Genomic DNA, 27,157 nt, shown 5'->3' with positions numbered 1-27,157 from the left:
GGCTTTGTTGTTTAAAATGTATGACATGTCGGGGGGGCTTCACCCCCACACCCCCGAATGTGGGGGGCTGTGCCCCCCACACCATCACCTATTTATTCCTACTCCAGGGTCGCGCTACAGTGGGAAAAGGGCATAATGCTTTGGATTTATGTGTCGACCATGTGAGCTTTCAGTGTTTTGGTGTCAGTCAAATGGTTGTCGATCATATGAAGTAGACCCATATATATATTGAAAATGAAAGGTCCAAATACAATCAAGATTCTGAGAATTGGTTAATTTTACAAATATTTAGACACTTTGTGAATTTCTGAACACAGAGATAAATAAGATATTTAACCTAGATAAGAAATTGTTCCCCAAATTATTGGCATTTTTAATAAACATCAATTATAATGCAATGAAAAATAAATCAAATTTGTCACAGTCTTATACAATTCTTCAGTTAGATTTCACATATTCAGACAATTCCTATGGGAATTATTCCTCAAAAAGTAGTAATGAAGACTTCTGTGAAGACTACAAGAAAATAATATTAAAAATCTACAGAAAAAACTACATCTTCATTATACTGGAAAATTTTCACTTGGAAATTCTTACGCAGAGCTTTTGTCATGCCTAACAAAATTACAACTGTGTATAAATCAAACAGAATTAAATGATGGAAATGTGATTCTGCAATAATAGGTGACTGGATGCATATGGTATATGATTTGAAGTCATCTCTCTTTTTGGAAAGAAATTAATAACTTCAATCAAGTTCTATGGTCAGATAGATGTAATATTTCTAAATCTTTAGTTTTATTTAATGCTCCAATCCCTGAGATAATTCCAAAAACTCAAGTGCCTCTTCTTTGGCCTATTCTTGCTATAGCCAGAAAAGTAATTACAAAAAATTGAACAGTTAAGTTACCCCCTCTAGTGTTGAATTTATTAGTATGGCAAAAATTGTTTGCAGTGGTGAACTACATACTGTAAAGATGAGAACTTCTAATATTACACATTCATATAACTCTTGCCTTAAACTTAAAGACTTGCTTGAACAATATTAATTGTCGGTGATATGTATAACTTTGATGTATTGATCAACTGTGGACCTATATAAATAGTTGTTTTATATATATATATATATATATATATATATATATATATATATATATATATATATATATATATAATGTATATATATATACAATGTTCAATTAAGGGTGGCAGTGAAAGCAAGCAGAAGTGCCAACTGAAAATACTATGTCTGCGTTTACTAAGAAGAAGAACAAAGGAGTCTGTGAAGGGATATTGGTAAGATAAAGTATGGAGAGAAAAGAATAAATGCTAGGATTAACAGTTTCAGAGAGAGAGAGAAATCTCAGCACTTAAGAGAGGATGAAGCTCAAATGCCAGGTGAGTTGCAGACAGAACGGTAGCATATACTGTACCCATGCAATTAAGTGGAGCTTAGAGAGAACATTTAGAAAACAAGGCTCATTTGTTTAATACTGGAGGCAAAATAAATAAATAATGGAGAAAAATGTTATTTCCTCACAGAACTGACCATTTTCTCATAGACTGGCTATATTCCTGGAAAATAATACAAAAATCACAGAGATTCATGACAAAGCTACTGCCAGTCAGACCTGTTCCAGCTTTATGACTCATTTGCTGAATTGCTAGTCTGGAGTACTGTACTGTTGATATGGTTCATCTGGGTTTCAGTAAGGCCTTTGATTCTGTACCACATATACACTCATCAGAAAAGCTACAAGGGTAAACGGCAAGATCAAAGTTAATAAACTGGACTGTGTGCTATAAGAAGCTTGACAAAATGTTACAGAAATGGGGCATTTTCAGATAAGGTGACAGTAATGTACCCTAGAGGAATCATCTTGGCTACAATACTTTCAGGATACAAGTTTCAGACATATCGGAGAACATAGTGAACAGAATTAATTGGTCTACTGATGACACCAATTAATTGCAATGTTGTGCCCATAGGTAGCAGTCTGAAGAAGCACCCAGAAATGTTGACTAAGTGGAGAGAAAGACAGGATCTGAAACTTAATGAAAATAAATGCTAAGTGCTAAATGTATGAGAGCAGCTCTAGTGTACATCATCTGGAAGGACTGGTGTTAACTAGTAACGAAGGATCTAAGTATACCTATCAAACCAAGAACAGTCCCATCAAGGGGAAAATGAGAAAGATGCTGAAGCAAGAAGCAAAATGGTGAAATCTATTTTGATAGATGTGCATTCAAGAAATAATGACAAATTATCTCTAAGAAGCACTATCAAGAATTCCCATAGTATTGTGTACATTCTAGAGACAATGTAAGGAAAAAAGAAGTTATGTACTCACCATAATGTTCCATGTTTGTTGTCCTTGATCTCGCCTTCCTTCTTGCTGTTTGGGTTCAGAGCCCATCCTCGGCTCCAACTCGGCCATATACTATAGCTCGAGAGCTTTTACTGGCTTGAGGCTAGCCCCTATCCCAACATGCCTAGCTGTAGTTACCCAGATCTCATTTGTGATAACCCAGCACTAGACCACACAGACAGAGAAAATACTCTATTTTACATACAAGAGAACACATGCATATAAAGGCGTAAACCATCAGCAAGAGTAAGAAGAGGAGACTAGGACTAACCAAATGGCATGGTAAAGGGAAACTCAACCAGTGTAGCCAATAAAAAGGAATTCCTCTTGATCCTCCAGGAAGGGGGAAGGAGGGTGGGATGCAAGAAGGAAGGCAAGATCAAGGACAACAAACATGGAATGTTATGATGAGTACAGAACTTCTTTATGCTATGTTGTCCCTATCTCGCATTCATTCTTGCTGTTTGGGACCATGTCCCCAGCACCTGTTTCTTGGGTGGCTCACTGGAAAAAAATCTTCAGGACCGTGGAGCCAAAGGATGCCCTGTTCCAGGAGGCCACATCTACTTTGTAATGAGTGATAAAGGTATGAGAATTAGCCCAAGTAGCTGCCGCACAGATCGAATCCAAAGGCAGTCTGGCTTGAAAAGCAATAGAGGTAGCCAAGTCCCTTGTTGCGTGTCCTTTAATTTTTCCTGGAAGTTTTTTGTTGCGCAAATCGTGGATGTAAATTATAATGTCTGAAAACCACTTAGATAAAGTCAACTTTGAGACTGAACAACCTTTCTTGCTCTCCGCAAAGGATATGAACAATTGGTCGGATTTTCTGAAATCCTTGGTCATGTGTACATAAAAACGTAACTGTCTATGAACATCCAATTGATGGCGCTTATACTCTGTCTTGTTGCTATGATTGGGGAAGAAAACAGGAAGCTCTATGGATTGATTCAAATTGTACTCAGAACACACCTTGGGTAAGAAAGAGGGGTTGGTTCTAAGAGAAACTCTATCTTTGTGGAAAATCAAGTACGGGAGATGAATAGATAAGGCCTGTAATTCTGAAACCCTTCCAGCTGAGGTAATGGCAGTTAAGAAAAGGATCTTCCATGTCAGAAATTTCAGTGGACAAGAAGCAGATGGGCACAAAGGGGGGAAGAATCAAAGCGTCTAAAACTAAATTTAGGTCCCGGGGGAGAGGTTCTCTTATTGGAGGTCTTAAGAGGGTAGTACCTCTTAGGAATGCTTTACATAGCCTATGGGACAAGATGTTGGAGCCCATTTCTCCCACATGGAAATTAGAAATGGCAGCAAGCTGAACCCGGATAGTAGCTGCCACTGCTCCCCACTTAAAGGTTTCAGCAAGAAATTTGAGAATCTTTGAAATCGGTGCAGTAAAGGGATCAATGTTATTTTTGCTTGCCCAACAAAAGAACCTCTTTCATTTACTAGCATAAAGTTTTCTTGTAGTGGGCTTATGGGAAGAAATCAAAATGTGTTGAACTGCCGGAGAAACATCGGGAAGCCTGGCTAAGACCAGAAGTGGAGAAACCAAGCTGTCAGCTTTAGAGTTTGAATGGAAGGGTGGAGAGCACCCGACTGATGCATCAGGAGATCTGGAGCTGGGGCCAGGATCCAAGGCTTCCCCTGTAGATGAGGCCAAATGAATGTGAACCATACCTAATGAGGCCAGTAAGGGGCAATGAGGATTAACTTGCATCCCGACGACTGTGCTTTCTGAAGAACCTTGGGGATCAGGGGAAATGCTGGAAAAGTGTAAAGCAATCCCGGGGGCCAATCGTGAACAACTGTGTCCCTGGGTAACTGTCCTGGTGGTGGGACTAGGGAAAAGTAGCTGCTGCATTTGTTGCTGAGGAGGTGGCAAACAGATCGCCGCATGGCTGGCCCCATTTGTGAAAAATCAAGTCCACAACTTTCTGTTTCAGGGACCACTCACGAGGCATCAGAATAGCCTTGCTGAGCTTGTCCGCTATCACGCTGGATTTCCCTGGGATGTGCATTGCAACCAGAAAACGTTGGGAAGACCTCACCCACTGCCAAACTCGTAGAGCCTCTCAACACAAGGGATAAGACCTGGTTCCGCCCTGTTTGTTGATGTACCATACTACCAACATATTGTCTGTCTGAATTGCTATAGTCCCTGTAGGTAGAGAGTCTTGAAGTCCTTGTAATGCCAGAAGCACCGATCTCATCTCTAGGACATTGATGTGCAAGTGATACTCATGTTCCTGCCAAGTCCCTTGCACAGTCTGTCCCAGATAATGCCCCCCCACCCTATCTGGGAAGCATCTGTGGTTACTTTGGCTATGGGTTGGGGAGTTAGAAACGGTCTACCTACTGATACCAGAGGGAAGTGAAGCCACCATGCTATGTCCTTCTTGCAAGACTCCGTGATCCATATCTGATGTGAAATTGGCAAATTCTGGAATTACTACGGAGCAAAAAGGAGCCACTGCAGAATTCTCATGTGGAAGCGTGCCATAGGGATCAGAGTAATTGCAGCAGCCATCGAACCCAAGGTCTTGAGGACAAATCTTGCCTGGATTCTGTTTGCCATGAGGACTGAAACTTGACGGTGAATGTTTAAAACTCTTTCATGAGGCAGTTTTGCTATCATGGCCCTTGTGTCTAAATCTGCCCCTATAAATGTAATATATTGCCAAGACAACAAGGCAGACATTTCGTAGTTTATGGTGATGCCCAGTTGTGTACATGTGTGAATAGTGGAACATCTGGGATTGACTGTTGTTTCCTTGTAAGGGGTGGTTGGGAGAAGCAAATTTTGTAACCCTTGGATATTATAGATAGTACCCATGTATCTTCCATGATTGTTCGCCAGGCTTTTGGGTACAAGGATAATCTGGCCCCTGACTACCTCCAGAGGTGGACAGTCCGGCCTCCTTTCAGGAACGCTGGAAGGGCCTTCCAGAGAAAGTATCTCTGTCGGCATGATTTCGCGCCCACACCGCGAGACTGGCATCTCCTGTTATTATTTCCCCCTCTGCCCCTGGGGGAAAAAATCTCCACGTGTGTCAGGCGCAACTCCCTGAGATTTGCAGAACCACATCTTCCCGCTCTTTTGACCTTTAGGGTAAGGTCTGGAGGGTGCGGAAAAACGTACTCCCACGGCAGAGAGAATTTTGCCATCCCATTCACACCTGGTAAGACTCTCTTTTACCTAAGGCTTGAAAAGAGATGAGCTGTCAAAAGGAGTGCTGGTAAAGGACGACTTGAAGGGCTCCGCAAATTGACAAAGGCGCATCCAGGAGTGTCTACGCAAGGCAACTCCTGTGCCTGCTGTGTAAGAGATCAGCCGCATGGAGGAGTTAACTACAGAAGTCAAGGTCGTAAGCTGTGAAGCCACCTTGCTTGCAGCTCCTTCAGCTGTAGGGTATCTCCCAACTCCTTTAGGAGATCCCTCTGAAGGCATGTAAAGTGGGACAAATAATTCAGTGACCTGAGAGTAAAGGCCACTGAAGAAAACATACGCTTCCCATACCTGTCCATCATATGGGACTCTGTTCGGCAGTTGGACAGAAGAGGAAGTCTTCGCTAGTTCTTTCTTGGTGGTTGCCGCCGCCACCACCATAGCATCAACAGACACACCCTTTGATAGAAAAGGCTTATAATCTGGAGCAGTTATGAATTTATTGGGCCTCCTCGGAACTGGTTCCATAGTCTCTGGAGAGCTCCACGCCTTCCGACTCACTAGGGCCAGCAGTGGGTCGAAAGGCAGAGACACTCAAGAGGTGGAGGGTAGGGAACCAAATGCATCCAGGTACACAGACTCGTCCTCAGAAGGGGCAAGGGATTTCCAGCCACCCCTCTAAGGATTTCTAGGATGTCTGCAAAAGAGACATACTCAGAGGGGGACCGTGGGGACTCTTCTGAGTCCTCCAAGTCCATGTCTGAAGTAAGGGACACAGGGGAGTCCAAATGCTTCTTCCTGCATTTCTTCTTCCGAAGGACAGCCTCTGAAAGGTGCTCTGGGGAGGTTTCAGATGAGGTGGGTCACCCAATGGGGCATCCTGGAGTATGGGTTCCCTATGCTTTGGGGGGGTAAGAAGGTTTGGAGGCAGACACCGGCACTGAAGGGGTAGAAGCCAATGAAGCCAAGGGTGGAGCAGTTTCACAGGACAGCACACTCCATCACCTCGTTCCCGGCCCGAATGAGTCCCAAGCTCCGAAGAGACCAGAGATCTCCAAACCGAAGGCGATGGCTTCGAGGCCAATGTAGGAGCCGAGCTCACCCACGCAGAAGCTCCGAGAGGGAGAGCGGGATCGGACAAGTGTCCGATGCCACTTCCCCCTCGGAGTCGACGAGAGAACATCGGCCCCCAGATCCCTCGATAGACTGAGTAAACGAGGAGATTAGAGTGGTAGTTGGAACCAAGAGACCAGTGGTAACCCGAACAGACAGTTCCACCACAACGACTTCCATGCACTCCTGCTCCGAACTCAAGGGAGTCGGTGGAGGAATCAATACAGGTGTTATTTGGACTGTCGGCACCACTGCCTTATGGGCTGGGCTCAATAATATTTTTGCTAATGCCGGTGTCTTGAGAAGCCTCTTCACCACCCTCTCCACATCATCATCCGAAAGACTCCTGGATGATCGACAGAAATGGGTAGAAGACCAATGACTGCCTGCCACAGACTGCAAAAGTGGAGCCTGTGGAACAGACCACACCGGTTCCAGAGAGGGAGACCTGGTTCTCTTGTGTGTCCTGACTGGCTCCAAGACTAGATGGAGCCGCCGGAGAAAGAGCATTGTTGGAACCAACACTCGGATCCGACAAACCCAAAGTTTTTTTCCTTTGCTTTGGATGGCTCCGAATTTGGAGCCGACGAGGATGATAGGATAGCGGACTTGTCCTGTTTTTTAACTGACTGAGTACCCTCAGAAGAAGCATCGAAGGGGCTCTTCAATAAGCCACACAAAATCAACTTATTTTTCCTCTCATACAGAACCCGAGAACTAAAGGCATGACATATGGAACACAAGTTCTGCAGGTGGACAGCCCCTAAGCAATAAACACAACTCATGTGCCCATCCGTAAGGGACATCTTTTGGCAGCACGAGTCACACCTTTTAAAACCCGAGGTTTTGTCTCTTTAGTAGAATCCTTAGATATACTATCAAATAATTGCAACAGACATCAAGAAAAATGACAGTAACAATAAAACTTAACTATCACTATAACTACAACTGCAACATTAACTTTTTTTTTTTGAAAAAAAAAAAGAGGTAAGGGGAAGAGCTTCTAAGTAAAATGGTGAACTCCCCCAACCGAGGAGAGCCTCTAACTTAAACTGCTGCTCCTGTAAAGGGAGAGAAGAGAAGAAAAAGCCCTTTAATTAAAACGCAGGGCTGAAAGAAGAACCCTCTAAGTCAAAACGGGTTCACAAGGACAAGGAAGGCCTAAAGAAAAATGACGGCCACAACAACAACAAAAGCAGCAGAGGAAAAGTTTAGAAAAGGAGCTAATCTAATCAGAAAACTCTCTTAACACTCAATAATATCCAGAAAATAACACTATCTTTATCTGAAAGTTAGAATTTAGTCAAAAAGAAAAAGACACTTAGCCTGAGCCAGTATGAGCAAACTCGACGCTGCAAGCAGTAAAGGAGAACTGGGTAACTTATCACTAGGTATGTTGAGATGGGGGCTAGCCTCGAGCCAGTATGATGGATTTATTTTATGTGCATTTATTTTAAGTGCAATTGTTCAAACAGAATTTTGGAGGTAAAAGGGTATGAACATGCACTCAAAAAGAGCTGGGATTTTTTTTTTATTACGGAACACATAGGTACTAGTTGGCATAGTATATTTCTTTAAATATGGTATCCATTAGGAATATATCAAGTTATGTTTACAAGTCATTTTTATATGTATTGCATTTTAATAGTTTTTTAATAAGTTTTTTATTATACTATTTATATTATTATTTACTTGTATTTGATGAATATACATTTTTATTACAAGTTAGATAATTGATGCTTATATGGATTTAGTGTATGTATCAATATAGGATACAAATTTTTCTCTCAGCACACTAAACAGACTAATTATCTGAGGTAGACAGTATGGAATGTAGGCGGATTCTCAGCTAGAAAGTTTTTAAATGTTTGGTTTGTTTTGTATCATGGCCAATAATTAGCTGATCGGAGTTCCGCTGTGGGTGACCCCTAACCGAAAAAAAAAAAAGAACACAACAACACTAACAGACTAAATTGTTCAGATAAAGTCCACCACAGAGGTGTGAGATGAAACAATGGCACTTAATGCCTTAGTTTTAAGAAGTATGTATTTGCAAAAGTACTAAATAAAGTAATCCTTTACTTTCCATCTGTTAACGTTTTATTGTACATTCTAATTTTCACCAGCTAGTTCGTTGGATTTATTTCTGTAGTTATTGTGACTGGTGCTTATCCACTTACGTACATAAAAACACTTTTGGAAATATGAAAAGTGCTTTAACACATGAAAGTGCTTTAAAATATATAATTTAAAAGATACATATATAGAAAAACCTTTAGTATAAATATATAAATATAATAAACTTAGTAGTTTTTACAAAATACTAAAAATGCATGATTACATATGAACTTAAAAAGCACATTCACAAGATATACTCACACAATACATTCTGGATTAATGTCTAAAATTACTAAAATCTGAAAAACAATGGTGTGTTTATACAGGTGATGTGATGGACAGATGGACCAAAAGAAAGTTATATGTGAAGAGTATTACATTTTTACATCACAAAAGTTAGGATCATGAAAAGGACTGAAAATACTCCATGAACTAAATGAAATATATGGATATGGATAAAAGCAAAATACAGAAATATAAACATAAAAATATGTATACACAGAAAAATGTAAAGGGCATATATATACTAAAATGTTATAAAAATATGTAAAATGTGAACTGTAAAAACAGACTGAGCATAGATGGGGCTATTTTCTAAGTGGTCTAGCTTGTAAAATGGGCCTCATAGGGACCCTGTCATTAAGTCCACTGCCAACATCTGCCCTTAATCTTAATATCTATCTAGTCTCATTGACTTCAGTCCTATTTCTAATGTCTCCTAACCTATTAGTAATCTTATTGTTCTCTATCATATGAAACTTAAAAGTGTGCTGTGCTGAGGTATTCATGACATGTCTGGCTAGAGCATTGGTTGGAAGCTGTTTCTGTATGTCATACAAATGCTCTCTAATTCCAAACTTGAACTTTCTGTCTGTTTTTCCTATGTGGCAGGCCATGCAGGTCACACAGTAAGCTAGATATACCAAATGTTCTGTGTCACAGGTCCCTTCAGCATGAAACCAAAATGTCCTCTTTAGATCCGGGTGAAAAAATGATTTGATACATCAATAAATTTGCAAAAATTGCAACTGTTGCATATTTTTGCTCCTTTACTAAGTTTTTTCTTTAAAGTGTTTGGGTAGCAGAGAATCCTTTTTATGTTTGTCATAATCTTAAAGCTGAAAGAGTACCCACAACTTCCCCGATTTTGGGTCTGCTGCTAGAATAGGCCAATGTTTTCTGAAAATATTTCTGGCTGTCTGTGTGTTACTAGCATATTTTACCGGCATTCTCTGTCTTGCCTTACTGCTTTTACTATTTTCTTGGGAGTCATGCTGTCTGTGACCCCTCATCATTCGGGAGAAATATGGTCTTCCTTTTGTGGTTCTATTACCCCTTACATGATTTAATACTGTGTTGACCTTGTCTACATGGTAACCTTGCTCAGTAAATCTTTCTTTTAAAAGTAGCATTTCTTCATCAAAATTACTTTGTTTTGCACATAATCTAGACAACCGCATCCCTTGTCCTTTTACAATGTTATCAAATATATGCTGTGGATGCATACTTGTTCTATGTAGATATGCGTTCTTATAGCATTCCTTTCTATGAATTTCTGTGTTTACCTTTCCTTCGTCTACAATACTAATGGTCACATCCAGAAAGGCTATGTTTTTTGTAGAGTGTTTCATCGTGAATTTTAGAAAATCAGATGTATGATTGAGATGTTCAACTCACTGAAAACATTTTTCATGAGGGTCCTCGAAAATAAAGATGTCGTCTACAAATCATCTGTAAAATTTTACATACATTCTGAAGTCACCATTTACTATAAAATCTTCCTCTCATACTGCCATCACTATGTTAGCATAACTATTTGCACATGGGGTGCCCATGGCTACTCCATGTGTTTGGAGATGTAACTAGTTGTCAAATATAAATACATTATTCTCCAGAATGATCTCCATTAGTAAGGCTACCATACCTCTTTTAGCTGCATTGAGTGATGTATGTTTCCTCAAGTAACTGTGTAACATTTCTACACCTGCATGATTGGGAATAACAGTAAATAGTGACTGCACATCTAGGGTTACACCATGATGACCTCCCTGAAATCCTTGTTAGGTTCATAATACTGCTAAGAGTCCCTTAGAATAAGGCGGTTTTCTTCAACATGAGGTTTCAATATTTTTTTCAAATGATGAGGGGTTACAGACAGCATGACTCCCAAGAAAATAGTAAAAGCAGTAAGGCAAGACAGAGAATGCCGCTAAAATATGCTAGTAACACACAGACATTTTTTTCACCCGGATCTAAAGAGGACATTTTGGTTTCTTGCTGAAGGGACCCAGAAATCAGGGAATATGTGGTATATCAGCCATCTTTTAGCTTATTTGGTATATCTAGCTTACTGTGTGACCTGCATGGCCTACTACGTAGGAATAACAGACAGAAAGTTCAAGTTTAGAATTAGGGAGCATTTGTATGACATACAGAAACAGCTTCCAACCAATGCTCTTGCCAGACATGTCATGAATACCTCAGCATAGCTCCATCTATGCTCAATCTGTTTTTACAGTTCACATTTTACATATATTTATAAAATATTATATATATGCCCTCTACATTTTTATGTGTATCCATATTTTTACGTATATATTTCTATATCCATATATTTCATTTAGTTCATGGAGTATTTTCAGTCCTTTTCATGATCCTAACTTTTGTGATGTAAAAATGTAATACTCTTCATATATAACTTTATTTTGGTCCATCTGTCCATCACATCACCTGTATAAAACACACCACTGTTTTTCAGATTTTAATACAAATTTTAGACATTAATCCAGAATATATTGTGTGAGTATATCTTGTGAATGTGCTTCTTAAGTTCATATGTAAGCATGCGTTTTTAGTATTTTGTAAAAGCATCTAAGTTTATTTAAAAGTTTGGTACTTGTGTATTATCGCAATCACGATGCAAACAGTTAGTATACTCTGCAGCTGTCATTTTAATGCAAAAGAACTGCCTTCCCTGACGTTTAGAAAAATATATTAAAGCAGCCAGGACCAAATACTTTCACATTTACACCGAAACAACTGTTTTAACCCGAAAACCTTTTACATTATTTCAAGATCGCTATAACTCAGTGAAATGTGTGTGTGAGAGAGAGAGAGAGACTACTTGAGAATTTTCCAAGATCCTGCAATTTCGAATTTTATATGTATTTCCCCATAATCGCGCATAAATTTCCTTCATGTAATAGTCATTGAACTTAACGGGAACCTGATAAGAAGAATAGCCTTATTAACTTACAATTTCCATATGACAGCAATGAATTTATTCAGGGACAAAACACAAAAAATTGCAGAATATTTAAACCAATGTTTGATGTACATTTAGTACTTCTTAAGCTCTATATTTTGAACAATTTCACCGATCGAAGGCAAGGGTGTTAAGCCAGACATAGGGCTGCCTACCACCAAATGTAACTATGAACAATTTTCAGTCTCCCTAGTACTGTGAGAACTAATTTAGTATTGCACTCAAAACACTATATCATATATAGTTTATTCAGATTCTATCATGGAATGATTTGCACACAGTTCTTATAACTGATCCAGATAGATCTTAACATGAATGTACCCGTGTGTGAGAGAAAGAGAGAGAGAAACTGCTCAAAAGCTTCTGGAGAGACAACTTTTTTCAGTACTTGCGTATTACCACAATGACTCCTTTCTCAATAATATGAATAATGATGACAGGTTTGAAACGTGGTCGCGATAACGTGGCTGCGATATTATGTAAGTACCAAATGCTTTTATATATATATAATCATCATCTTCATTCATATATATATATATCCTATGTATTTTTTAAATTATATATTTTAAAGCACTTTTCACATTTCCAAAAGTGTTTTTATGTATGTACCTTTAAGGAAGGATAATCTACCTTAACTTAATTAATTGACTGACTACAACAGGAGTATTTAAATGGAACTGCTAGACCTTTCTGTAAATACGTCTGAGGAAGCAGTGGGATACACTGTGAAAGCGCTTACGTTTTTCTTGTGTTTTATTTAGTACTTTTTCGAATAAAGTTTTTGCAGTGCTGTTGTTTTGCCACACACCTCTATGTTGGATTTTATCTGTATTTACCTGGGTGTGTCGGGCATTAATCCAGTTTCACCAGTGAGTTGTTTTTCTGTTTGAGACTAAGTATTCCCTTCAGATTTCAAACAAAATAAAAAACACAGTATGTAAATGTGTGCTCATATATGCAATGAAATTTAAGAATATTAAGACAAGCTCAGTGTTGACCTACTTTTCCAATGGGAGGGGGTGTGCAGGCTGCAGCAATTTCTAGAAATCCTAAACAGAAACACACTTTCCTGTGTTAATTACATCTGGAAGCCTTAAGGAATCAAGTGTAGCCTCAGCCAGTTAGCTGCAAAATTTGCAATCTTGAACCACTACCAAAGAGTGGTCTCAAGCAAGCAAAGTACATAAACCTTTGTAACTTGTGCAATGAAACTGAAGAGTATATGACCTGATGCTTTGCTGGGGAGGTGGGGCATAGCAGGCTGAACAAGTCTTGACACAACACCTAATGGCATTCAAACATCTTTAAAAAACTTCAGACTCTACACTCAGTCAACTACTGTGAGACTCACAGCACAATCTACTGCCCGACACCTCTCAGCTCATTAGGTATCACTGTCAACAGCATCCAATACTCAATCTCTGATATCTAATCAGCATGCTCAGTATTACTCACTCATTTTTATAAGCAATAAAAGCAGACATAACAGCACAACTTTTGAATTTCTGTAGAACTGCTGAAAATGATATTCTATATTTTTTCACCACACCTTTCTCCTGTAACTTCCTGGTCATTGTTCCTGCTCATTTTGACAACTCCAACTTCTTGCTCAACTAAACTGAAGTTAATTATTTTCCCTTTTCTGTAACAGTCTTTCATACAAAACCAAAGATACTCAACATGGGTTCTACGTGGCCAGTGAGATTTTAGTTCAGAAAAAAAGAATGTAATGAAACACTCTTCCAAGCATGCAATGTTCATTTCAAAGCTGTCATATATATTTGAGCAGCCAATGGAGGATTTTTCTTCACTCCAGCCACCACTGGATACACCCACTATGATCCCACAGTGAAGCTGTCAAAGGATGAATGCCTACATTTCTAACCTTCAAATTCAGTTCCAACATACAACAGTCTAAACACAGCAGCCACTTGAATGTGGTACATCTTAAAAATAATTTGTTGCACTTTTTTCTAAAATGTTCTGGTTTTGTTTGTCATGCATTGCAACAGCAGTGGAATTACTTTTTTTTTTCCTAGCTGAAACTGTCAAGAGAAAGGTTCAACTGGCATCCTGAAATGTATTTTTCTGTTAAACACAGCCATCAGCATGATGTCATGTTAAGTACACATATGTGGGACTTTAACACACTACCACTGCATACTTCACCCAGACTCCCAAGTGTGCCTCATAGTTTGTCTACATGCTCTACTCCTAGCACTATCACCATTCCACCCTCTCTCTCTATCAACATCCAATTAATTTCAGGAATAAGCCTTTGTTGCCTCATAAACTGCACTACATACCTGTCCAACAGTTTCATACTACATTTTCTTTAGAAATGAAAAAAAGTTCACATTACAGTAAAATTTAAATAATGCACCAAATGTCACTCCCTTGCTCAAGAGCAAGTGTGTGTGTGTTTACAACAATGTTTGAGACACAGTTTCTGTGAGATCATTACAGCGTTCATTCCTAATTCCATAGTAATTCCTACTTTTTAAACAGATCCATACCATTCACTAACTTCCACCAATAAAAACCAAACAAAAAAAAAAAAACACTTCACACCCATACACATACTGATGCCACTCAAACCAGTTCTCAGCCATGCAAAGTGATAACAGTTAGGTGTGACCCAAAATGAAAGTAGTGCATTCACCAGTTTGAAAATATATACATATGTCATTTGGTAATCACCAGCCAAAGCAATTCATTATATCCTAGCAGAACCCATACAATTCATGATTTCCCAAATGCCTTTCACTGTGATATGGAAGAGGCCACACAGCCTCATCAACATCACCAACGCGGTCATCTGAACTCAAATGATGATCTTCCCTGTAAGGATTTAGAATTCCAACATTAGAAGTTAAACCAACAACTTGGATAACACTGCAGTCACCTGAAAAAAACACCCCAGTCACATCAGAATTCCTTTCACACACTGAAATGACAATCTTAGTGGAATCCTTCATATGACATCAAGGGTTAGAGGGCATTCCACAGAGAATTATATGGCGGCAGAACATCACAGAATGAAAAACAGAAAAAAGGATGAAAACTGATCTCAAACCATAAAACAATTATGGAGAAACCACAGAAGGAGGCATTATAAATATAAAAACAACCAGGAAGTTAAGAACAGCAACAAAGCACTAAGTAAGACGTGCAGCATAACTTCGTATAAGTTTTAAAAAACAGTAAATCTCAAGGCTGAGGGGAACTGATCCCTTCAGACTGATTTACTTAATATTAAAGACAACACAACCAAATCACCTTAGTTGCAGCAGCTACAGGAATAAGCAGCCATATAGCATTTGCATCTCAAAGTATTCTTTATCCTTTTAAAGACAACACAGGGTTGTATCTGGATATTATGCATAAGTTTAGAAAGATTGCTGTTAACCAACATTTTTATGATAACTCCAGAGTACAAAAACTTTTAGCACAATGATTTAGGTAACAGAAAGTAGAAAGGGTTGTCGCCAAACTTTAGGAGCCTATAACAAGAAATGTAACTACACATCCTACACAGGTATTAGAGTCATTTTGGGAATTTCATGAAAATTTGTATAAAGCAGAGAATTGTGGAAATCAAGAACACAAATGGAAATATTTATGGAAGACTTACTTATGCCACGGTTAGAGGTAGATAGGGGTCAACAACAAACGGTTAAGATAAGAGGTCAGTGATATATAATCAAGCTGCAGGAGAGTCTCCAGGAACAGGTGGTATTTCTGTGGAAGTTTAGAAGTTAGGACGAAGAAACTGAAATGATCTGGAAAGGTTTTAACAGTTTTATTTTTAAATGAGGGAACACAACAACATCTTGGAAGAAAGCCCTGGTGGCTGTAATACCTAAAAACGGTAAAAACCCATCAGATCCAGTTTCATGCACACCCATAAAATTTTAAATCATATAGTATTTATCTCTATAACAGCTAAAATAATGACAAAGGCATTGCCAAAATTGATAGATATTGATCAACATGATTTTGCGGAGGGGAGGTAAACATTTGACAACATTAAAAAATGATGATCCAGATATAAGCAGAATGTAAGAAAATACAGCTGTTGTTGGTGGATCTTGATGCAGAGAAAGCATATGATAGAGTAAGTTGGGGTTTTATGAGTAAGGCAATGAAAGCATTTCAGTGCTGCAGAATATTTTGAGACAAGTCAAGTGTTTTTGGGATATAAAATTAATGAAGATAAAACAAAGACTATAGTTGTAAATTATGTATCCACACACGAACTGATTCAGCAATACCCATATTATGGGGACATGATAAGATGAAGTATTTAGGAGCATGATTTAAAAAGTTATGGCAGCTATAAATGTGTGGGAAGAGAATAAACAAAAGATAATACAAAAGCTAAGAAACAGGAAACTTTTGTTTATGGATATGGATAGTAAGACACAAGCAGTGAAAATGTTTTTAGTCCCTTTAGTTTTATATAAAGGTCAGGCATATTTTTATCAACCAGAAGAGAAGTTGCTGGCAATAATTAATAAAAGGAATTTATCTGGGAGGGAAACAGGGCAAGGGTTCAATAGAACAATGTGATTTTAGGATTACCTGATTTGCAGGGGTATTCAGACCTACACAATTAATGCACACACAAAACACAAGCAGAAAGTTATAATTCAAAGTAGTAAAGGATGATAATGAAACAGAGGGAAAATTTAAGAAACAAAGATAGAATGGGAATTTGGATACAGATCCTTAAGGAGAATAACAACAGCTATAAACAATATTATATTAACAAACTGGAAAATATTCTAAGACTAAGCCAACACGGGAATGGAGAAAAGAGATTTTTCTGTCAGGAATGACTGCAAGTAGGGGTACAGACAATAGGCAAGATGGAGCTGGAATTTACTAGAGAAAACTGGCAAAGGAACAAAGTTACTCAGAGTAAATAACTAGAGAGTGAGAGGAAGGTAATAGAATGGGGGTGATGCCAATAAGACATTTGAACTGCAGGCTAGAGACGGACTTCCCTGCCAGGGACTGATATCAGAGTACAGGCAAAGAGAAAGGGATCAGTGAATCCTAAGGGAAAGACCTGCTCTGGTAGTGTTTTTACTTGTCCCTAGAACAGAAGCTGCTGTTGTCAAAAAGGGTAATTAGTAGGGTATATAAAATATTGCATGATTACTATAAGAATCAGAAGAAGTTAGAAAAGATTGTGAAGAAAGATTCAAAAAGCAATTTAGAATGGAACAACAGGAGGACATACATATGGCTTCCAAGTATGCAATAAAGTCTAGAAAGTTTACGAGATTTGCTTGGAAGTGTTTGCATAGGTATTGTATATCACAAGCAAACTCCAAAGAACTTTTCCTCAGGTAGGTGGCAAATGGTGGTGGTGTGATGGGGAAGAAAGGGATGACTGGGAACATTTGTTTTGGGAGTGTAATGAATTGGCAGATTTTAAAAATTCCCTGCAGAGTACCCTGTCAGAAATACTGGGTGAGCAAATGGGTGTAACTAAAGCAATTATTCTTTTGGGCTGGGACACAGAATCTGAATTGCCTAAACATAGTAAGGCCATGGTGGCTGCCAAAAAGCAATTACTAGAAAATGGAAATCAAAGTCTAAACCAACAGTATTTGAAATACTGGTTATTGTAACAAAGATAAAAGAAACAAGTGGGATCTTTAGAAAATGGAAGGAGCAAATTACAAAGAAATAAATGGAAATTGTGAGAACAATACATGCAGAATAATGTTCTAGGGGAGGAGTGAGGTTAAGAGAAGGCAGGAATTGAGCAATTTATGTAATGCTGGACTAAGGATATTTATGAAAAACAGCATATGTATGTAACTGGAAACATATTAATATGGTTTGTTTACTTTTTAATAATGTATGTTTGCCTAATTATTTAGTAATAATTTAATAAAGATATTAAAAATGTATCTTTTATCATACATGCAGTATCATACTTGTCTGTCTGCGTGTGTGTAGCAAAGTTACATAGCATTGCTTTGGGAGTACTATTCAAGCATAGGCACATCACAGCAGCATGTTAGAACACAGTAATCCTACTGTCTGATGTGCTTTCTAAAGGTGGTTAGCAGTCTCTTTAATCCCTCTACCTCCCTGACATGCCACTACAAGAAAGTGTTACACGGAGTAAGGTTAAGTAGGGTATTAGCACCCCCGTTTACAAAAAAAATAAAACAAATAGCCTAACTAGAAGCTAAACAGACAGTGTGGAGAAGACAGATATCCAGTAAAATAAACTATCATCAACCAAGGTCCATAGCTCGCAGAAAACAATGACAGTCGCTAGCACAAGACAGGACTGGGTAAAATCTAGCCAAATGGATAACTGGCAAATTTCCATTGCAAAGCACACTTCATTGATTTACGCTGTTATCTAACTAAAGGAATATTCAGACTGAGAAACCTGAAGTTAGGGAGTGTATCCCTGGGAGGATATTCTCTTCGGTTTGTTTAAAGACTAGATTTACACTCCATTATAAAAGAGAGAGAGTGTGTGTGTGTGTGTGTGTGTGTGTGTGTGTGTGTGTAGATGTATAAATATGTATATATCTACACACATATTAGATAGATACATACATACATACAGACATATACAAACTATGCCTCTCAACTGTACCAAATTCCTCAGTATTTACCAGCTTTGAGGGCAAAGTAGTGAGGTGCCACAAATTCCCCAGTGGTCCCTTTAATTCCCAATTTTTTTCTGTCGTTTTTGGAGCGTACAACTTTAAATTTAATGCTGATGTCACCACGCATTGCTAGCGTATACATCTGCAATGTCATCAATGTGTAGGGGCGACTTGGGGCGTGCGTGATGACATCACTTTGTTAGGCAGACTGCCAGCCTGTCGGAGGCTTGGACTGTGTTTAAACTTTATAACCTGGATTTGAATAGCAGCAGGCCAGCACAACAGTGAGCAGAGCAGCTGTTTACAATTTAAAGTAACTAAAAATCCACTAGGCACATCGTCAGAGAATATGACTTTATCCAGAAACCAAATTACAAATGTAATATAATAATTTAAACACAGTATTTTATTACAAAAATTAAAAATTACAATTTAAGTTAAACTTAAGTTCTGCTTCTGCCAAATGCCAGCTTCTGATTCTAACTGGCAGCAGCTTGCGATTTGTTGTGTTTTGTGAACAGTGTCTTTTACCTTTATGTGTTTCTGGGACTTACGGATTCCTTACAGTAGTCATTTCTGAATTCTGTTTAACTACTTTTACCATATGTTTTCACGGTAGTTTTCCTTATGCAGTGTTTGCTGCTTTCCCATGCTACCTTTCTTGCATTTATCTGGTTCTTCAGAAATATTTTACTGGGGCTTAACGTTTTGGTCCTTGATGTTTTGAGGAGTATTGGTCTGTGGAATATACAAATTTAAGAGTTAAATCCTTGAGCCCAGAGAATTGTTAATTTCACTGTAAGCAAGAGATCCCTTTATTTTACAAGACGAGTGTTCTGTACTATATAAGTGACTGTCTGTGACCCTTTTCAACACCCACAGAATTAGAATCTGTCTTCCTGTTATTCTTGATGTTACTAAATTGTTAAGCATTTTTTTACTATAAACTTTTAGGAAGCGGTTATCTTGATCATTGTTTTAAATATGCAGTTTAAACATATTAGTTGTCTCATGCCTGGGATGGGACCTTTTGTGTTTCATTTTGTTTAGCTTAATGCATTTTTTTTCTTTTTGATGTAAGTGGTTTTCAACCTTCTGATACAGTCCAGTCCACAGAAAGTTTGTCTGCCACCCAAGAGCCTTCTGCACAGGTCATGCATAATGAAACCACAAGAGCAGATGGCAATGCAAGCACCCACAACCACGCTAAAAACTCATCGGGACACTACAGACATGCAACTGTACCTTTTGAAATTGGAACCATAAAAAGGAAAAGGACTGTACATGACTCATAGGAAGCAGTTATATTAATAGTTGCTTTGTAGACAGGTAGTTTCATACAGATTTTTCTGAAGTAGAGTGAGAAAGCTGCTTTGTGTAGACTGGTAGGTTGTTCCCGAGATACTGAGCTAGTGTCTGAGAAAGTAAAATTACTGTGGTGATTTATTGACTGTATGTCTCACCTCTCATATATAACGATTGTTTACATTAAGACGCGCCACCAAAATTTGTCCAGGTGTGGAACAGATGGGGCAAAATGGTTTATACCATTTCAGTATAACTTTAAGTGGTGAAAAAGGACGTTTTGGCATTTAATGATGTTGACAGTTCTTAGGCTGGAGTTATTCAAGTGCTTGCTGAACTCAATCCACTGAATGCTGTTTAACAAGACACAATAATTAGATATTGCTTGGTTCGCAGATGGAAACTTAACAGTTTTGTTAAATGTGCGTTCTAGTAGTGTAGTAAGAACATTGAAGATACACAGACACATGATAATAGAAATTGTTTAGTTGTGGTGATCTAGTAGTGTAGTAAGAACATTGAAGATACACAGACACATGATAATAGAAATTGTTTAGTTGTGGTGATGTCAGCTTGAGGGGAGGCATAAACTTCTTCATCCTGCAGATTAGGCTATTTTTTTTTCTTTGCCCTAATTGCAGCTGTTTTTATGTACTGGTCTACCTTAAGCTTTTGAATTAGGTGTAATGCAGACAATTTAACATATGCTTCAAATTTGAATCCCCAGTGGTCAGCAGGATTGTTGTGGCTTATTTGAGAAATTAATCACCTTCTACCAAGAAACGGTGAATTAAAACCCTGATTTCTTTATCTAGAGCTTATTAAATAAACTATTCTGAAGCTAATAAGATGCTTCAGCAGTGCTGTTACAGAAATAACAAGAGTGTGAAACTGTCTGTATGTTATCTAGATCTGTTGCTTAACTTGCTCCACAGGAAGCTTTCATTAATTCGTAAAGACTGTGAATAATAGTAGATCAAGGGCAGATCTTTTGGTCCAGGGATGAGATGACACCCTCCCACATGCATTCATCTGACTTGAAGATAACTGAGAATAAGCATAGTGGCTTGTTAGAGGTGCTACACACCAACATCTCTGTAAGACGATGGTCTGCACAATGGTGCTAGAGGCTTTCAGCCAACATATTCACCTCAATTTAGCCCTGCTTAATCTTGTGGACTTTTGTTAGAAAGGATTACTGTCTTAGGCGCCATGACTTTAATGGATGCCATATTGATTTGCAGACAGAATGTTCTTGTCAAGTGTCTGAAAATATAAATAAAACATTGTTCTAGTTTGAGTTTAATATTTTGTTTGTAATTCAGTTTGCGTTTGAATGTCAGCATCTCATAATTCCACTGGAGTGGGCACCATTACATAATTACCTATGCAAATTTTATGTTAATCAGCGTACAGATTTTTGGCCAGTTGTACCTACTTTTCATGGGCCTTTACCCAAATTTTTGATATTTCCAGGTTGAGAGGTATAATACACATATTTAAAAAATAATATATAATTAATACATATGTACATATGGATTCACTTTAGAAGGTTGAAATACTGAAATGTCGAAATTCAATATTTCGAGCTCATCAAGTGGAATCAACGTCCAGACACGAGTCTGTAGAGACCTGCACAGCCTTAAATTAATCCTACATGAAGTGAGGTTAAGTAGAATATTAGCACAACAATTAAGAACAATTAAGTTAAAAATATGTCAGTCACGTAGTTAGATTACTGTTACTAGAATCAGTGGCCTAACTATGTAATAGAACATATGCTATGTCAGATACCAGAAAGAAGTAACACAATATTTCACAACTCAAAATCATACAGAAACAGCTAGCAGAAGCAAGTACTAGCAGGAAACAGAGGAAGTAACAATCAAATCATGTTTCATTTGTATACTGTACTCTTACAGTTGATTAAGTTAGACCAGTTACTACACAGACAGGGACTAAAGATGGCGGTGTCTGAATTTACATAAAAAAATAAATACATCTCATGGCTGGTCAAACAGGACAATGCACTTGAGCTTCTCCATGTTCAAATCACCATAAGCAAAATCCCACACCACTTCCTTGCAAGCTACAGGTTCCCCTTTATGACCCAGGAAACCCTTAACATGTATTTTAACTTATGGGAAACACTCACCATCCAACCCAATACCATATTACTGGGAATCATATATGACACCAAATGTACAGACACAGAGGTTTCTGGATTTTGTAAACACACACGCCCTGGACCAGACTGTCAATACACCAACCAGGGATGCAAACATACTGGATCTGTTCCTCACTAATATGAGAGAGTACTGCACACCCACTAGTGTAATGTCTTCTCTGTAAGGTCAGACCACAAAATGGCTTCCACTGAAACAAAAATAAAACCTAGAACCCCAGCTAACCCTGGAATATTCAGGAAATACTCTAAGGCTAACTTCCTACTAAGTGATAACCTGACAAAATTTCAAGCCCCATAAACCCTGAGAACACTGCTGCCTATGCAAAACTGATCACAGAAATCCTATACAAACATGTTAATAGCTGCACAGAGGCAGCTGTATCCATCACGTACGGAACTAACTCAAAAAAAAAAAAAAAACAAGCCACCCTGATGGAATCACATCAAGAGGTTGTATAACAGAAGTAAGAAAATTGTGGCAAAAATTAGGAGGTGCAGCATGCAGCACGATAAAAGCACTCTCATCAAACAAAACAAACAACTCAGAGGATAAATACAACTTACCAACACCAAATCTGAGTACATTTGACCTCCCAGGCCAAGGACAACCACAAAGCATTCTTCAGCTATGTCCACCACATCAAAGGCAATGCACAATTGTGTGCAGAGCTCATTGTTAAAGAAGCCACCTAAACTGTGCCAGAAGATATAGCAAACCTACTGGCCAACAAATTCAGCTCCAACTTTACCCTTCTCTGTCCCTCAACCTTCCCTCAGGAAATACCATCAAATATAACTCCCCTACCTAATGCTCTCAATAAGGCCAAGAACAATGCATCAATGGGCCCACACAATATCCCAGGATACCTTCTAAATAACATGAAACATGACCTATTAGGGCCTCTGGAATTGCTATTTAAACTGCAGCCTCCAAACAGACTTCATGCCTCATGAATGGAGAACAGCAACAGTCATCCCTCTGCAAAAGGTGGGCCATCTATAGACCCTGGAAGCTATGACCCACAAGCCTCATTAATCTCATATGCAAATCCATGGAAAGAATTATTATGGAAATGATCAATAATAACATAGGAAACCTGCAAACACTGGATCCCTGTCAAGGGCAGGTCATGCTTAATCAACCTAGTGGATTTCTTTGAGAAGGTCACCAAAGCAACGGATGAGTGTAAAAATACTTCAAACTTCCTACCTTGATCTGGCCAAGGGAATTGATACAATACCCCACTATGGCACCATTGACAGACTCAAGAGATTAGGTAAAAACTAAGTTAGAATTGGATAGTCCACCTCTACAAAGAAGCTAATCACAAGATGAGACCTTCAGGGATCTGTTCTGGGACAGCTCCATTTTGGCATTTACTTCTCTGAAGTCAAGGCCAATGTTAATGGCCTCTGGCTGACTAAATGTGCAGATGACTGCAAATTAGGAGCTGTCACTGAATCCCCCACTGACACAAATGTTCTCCAGAAAGGGCTAACACAGGCAGTCAACTGGTGTCTGAGCCATGGACGAACACTAAATGCCAATAAATACAAAACAGTATCCTTCAGGAAGTCATCCACTCCTTGTTATTATCATATTGACACCACACTCCTAAGAGTTGACTCAGTAATCAGGGACTTGGGGATAAACATAGACAGTGATCTAGCCTTTGACCACTGCATGTCTACAGTAGTGAGGAAATCATTCTATGTTGTACAACTTACAAACAAAGGTATGGCATCTAAGTCCAAGGAAGTCAATGTTCCACTGTATTCGGCACTCATCAGACCTATCAAGCACAATGACCCCTTTGATACATACCTAATCAGGCATATCTAACAACTCTAACATCCACACAGGTTCCTCACTAAAAGATTACAGGGCATAAATAACATGTCCTTTGCAGACCACCTCATGGCCCTGTCCCTGTATTCTGTCTCCTACAGGCTGTTGATGGGAAATATATGCCTGGCACACAATTTTCAGACCCCACTCTGAAGGGCCTCCAACACAACCACAAAACAATCAGCACCAGAATTACCCATGCTAAACCTTGCTTGGGATATAAACAGGACCTGCTGGAGAGATAGGTATGTATCCCAGAGACTACCCCTTCTCTGGTACAGGCACCCCATCGATGTGAAGCAGAGCTCCTCCCTAAAACAATTCAAGTGTAACTTGGACAACTTGATGGGGAACTGTAAATTCATCCCTGGTTTGCCACCTTCATCTCTACTGGACACAGGCAGCCTGTAAATGGTTAATCTCCCAGGCCCTTGCTTACAAATGGTTAGTCTCCCAAGCCCTTGCTTGTAAATGTTTCATCTCCCAAGCCCCTGCTTACATTGACAAGTTTTCATACTCTTGATAAGAGATTTGGGATGCATGGCTTGGCTTAAAAAGACCCTTGTGAATTCATAACTCTCAAGTGTACCTCATTGCGAGGAACATACCTCATTTGGGGTCTTAAAAAGTTCATGTTCCTCAAAGTTCCACATTGAAAGAGTCTTTCACACATTCAGTGTTGGGAATTTTTTTTGGCGATACTGTAGTTGAGGGCCTCACCAGATGCGCAGTAGCAAGCCACGCCCAAAACCCACCCCCGTGATATGTCATTCATGAATATGCATTCCCTCCCAATAATGTACAACCGAAGGGAAAAATGTGCACTTGACGTTGTAATAGGATAGTAAATATAACAGTAAACTGAAAGTAAATTACCGGTATGGCGTGAACCGACATTTAAAAAAAAAAAAAAAAAAAAAACACTTTCTCAACCTTGGGGTATTTCAGTTTCTTAAGAGGACTGCCAACTGCTAAAATTATGGATTTGATACAACGTGTAATAGCTTCTTATTTAAACTAAAGTGTTTCCGTTGTCACAGTGCTTTTAATAGTCAGTCACCAAAATCTCATATTGACACTTTGAATGGTTATATGCTGTCAGTACAGCACGCAATCGTAACGTAAGTGTAACCGCTTCTTTCTTTCATTCAGTTGTGGGGTTAAGTCTTTAAGTATTACAGGGTGTTGCAGCATGACTGGACTTTGATATGCACATATTGTGGGTAACGGCAAGTTTTAATCGACCTAAAATGTAAATATATATATATATAAAATCTATTGCCAGTTTGTCGAAAACCCCAAGTAATATGTAGACCGGGTTGTCACTCAATTTGCGACACGCCCACTTCTGCGCGAAAGTAACTGGTGAGGACCTCAACTACAATATCGCCTTTTTTTTTTTAACTGAAATCCATTATAAATAGAAATTAATCATGTTAATTCATTAAATGATCTTCTTCATATGTAAAACCGGCATATTTTAACCATCCTATGACCTTCCTAGTTGAAGTTATTAGTAAACCATTAGTATGTGTTCCACATTTTGCCCATATGTTCCACATTATGAAGGCAAGTGTTCCTCATTTTGGAGATGGAAGGTTGAGAGCTGTGTGATGAATAGATTAATATTTAATTAATATTAATAGTAAACACCTATGCTCTGTGAAAAATTGATATATGGGTGCTGCTCTTTTGAGGATATGAAAGCTGGTAATTCCAGAAGGGCAGTCTTCTCCAATGGTCCGTCCACCTAAACTAAGTTTCTGAGCTATAAATAAAGTATTCTATATCTGGCGTTCCTCCTAATGGCACAAAGTGTAACGGACCATAAATTTACAGCCAAACACTTCCGGTACAGACTTTCTACTAAATTAAACATGCATGCTGACAATGTATCACTATTTGTTAAGTAGGAAAGTGGGATAGTAAAATAGTTCTTACTAATTACTTTCTCCAAAAGACATTCCATATGCACAGACCAACCAGAGTATCAGTATTACTGCAATACAACAATGAATGAGATGGTGCTTGCGAACCAGGATGGCACATCTGCGCGAATGTTTTATTTACTGTGCAACCTACAAGCAGATGAAGTTTTACAAAAACTCTGATGTGAGAGGATGAAGGTCGAGTCGTGCAAAATACCGCTTAGGCACTATGACTGCACATACGGGGAACGTAGAAGAAATGTAAAACCGTACCTGAGAATGTACGGACACTTCCGTTGAAACGCCCCCTAGTTTCATGTAACAAACATGGCGTTAAAATAAACAGTGTAGCATGCACCCAAAGCTTGAAAAAGAGATGTATTCACGTTATTCTTTCCTTGTGGCGAAACAGTAACGCTTCCTAACCTTCTACCTAAATTATAAAACCATACATTCTGGCGCAAACATGTCCAGTATACTTAAACAAGAATGGTTTGTTACAAGATATTACACATAAATAGCATAATGCTCTTGCAGTTCAAACAATTAACCATAAACCAATTAACCTTACACTAGACACCGTTAAGACAGGTTTCCAAATCACCATGAGACCACGCAAAGCACTACATTTCCCCCAAATCCTACAAAACTACGGTTCCCGAGATATGAAAAAGCAAAGCTCTAACAAAGTAATGACGTCACAGTTCGTTTGCATGTTTTCATAAGTAATACAGAAGGCTTTTTGCGGGGGAAATCAGGACACTGTAACAGTTAAAATATTTTCGTGTTATTTATTTTGGGTAGTATGGCCACATTAATGAACTCGCATTGTCAGTTTTTGGCATACGTCAAGATAATATGAAGTTGTTTAAACCGAACGTGTTTTTTCTAAACGTTGTTTTGGAGTCATACATCTCAAGGCTACCTTGTAGAGCAAGAAATCTGGACAAATTAATAAAACTTAGACGAAGACCACAAATATGGACTATTTTAAATATTGCTCTTACAGACTTAGAAATTTAATAGAACAGTAGGTTTTACATTAGCATTAAGTTTCTTAATGGGGATGCACAAGTCAGTGCATTTCTTTGTGCAGGTCCCAAGCCCGGATAAATGGGGAGGGTTGCGTCAGGAAGGGCATTTGGCGTAAAACGTCGCCAATTATTTCATGCAGACACCAATAAATACTTTAATACCAGATCGGTCGAG

The 27,157-nt window shown here is 38.6% G+C and overlaps 1 protein-coding gene across 7 annotated transcripts in view; it reads right to left on the bottom strand.

Annotated features, from left to right (window-relative positions):
* The window catches only part of MFSD3 (major facilitator superfamily domain containing 3), a 1,502,303-nt gene extending 1,475,713 nt beyond the window's left edge, over positions 1-26,590 (bottom strand). For 4 of the 7 annotated variants that reach the window (XM_044060839.1, XM_044060837.1, XM_044060842.1 and 1 more), the window contains exon 1: positions 26,520-26,590. The gene's annotated coding sequence lies outside the window, so the exon portion shown is untranslated. Of the gene's footprint in view, positions 1-25,961; positions 26,225-26,519 lie in introns of those variants that run through there. The other 3 variants (XM_044060840.1, XM_044060841.1, XM_044060838.1) reach the window with 3 other exon arrangements.
* Positions 26,591-27,157: the final 567 nt, after the last annotated feature.

This window comes from Protopterus annectens, chromosome 2.part0, assembly GCF_019279795.1.
Source record: "Protopterus annectens isolate FY-2018-M chromosome 2.part0, PAN1.0, whole genome shotgun sequence".
Classification (NCBI taxonomy): Eukaryota; Metazoa; Chordata; order Ceratodontiformes; family Protopteridae; genus Protopterus; species Protopterus annectens.
This window is presented reverse-complemented; position numbering and strand designations above follow the sequence as displayed.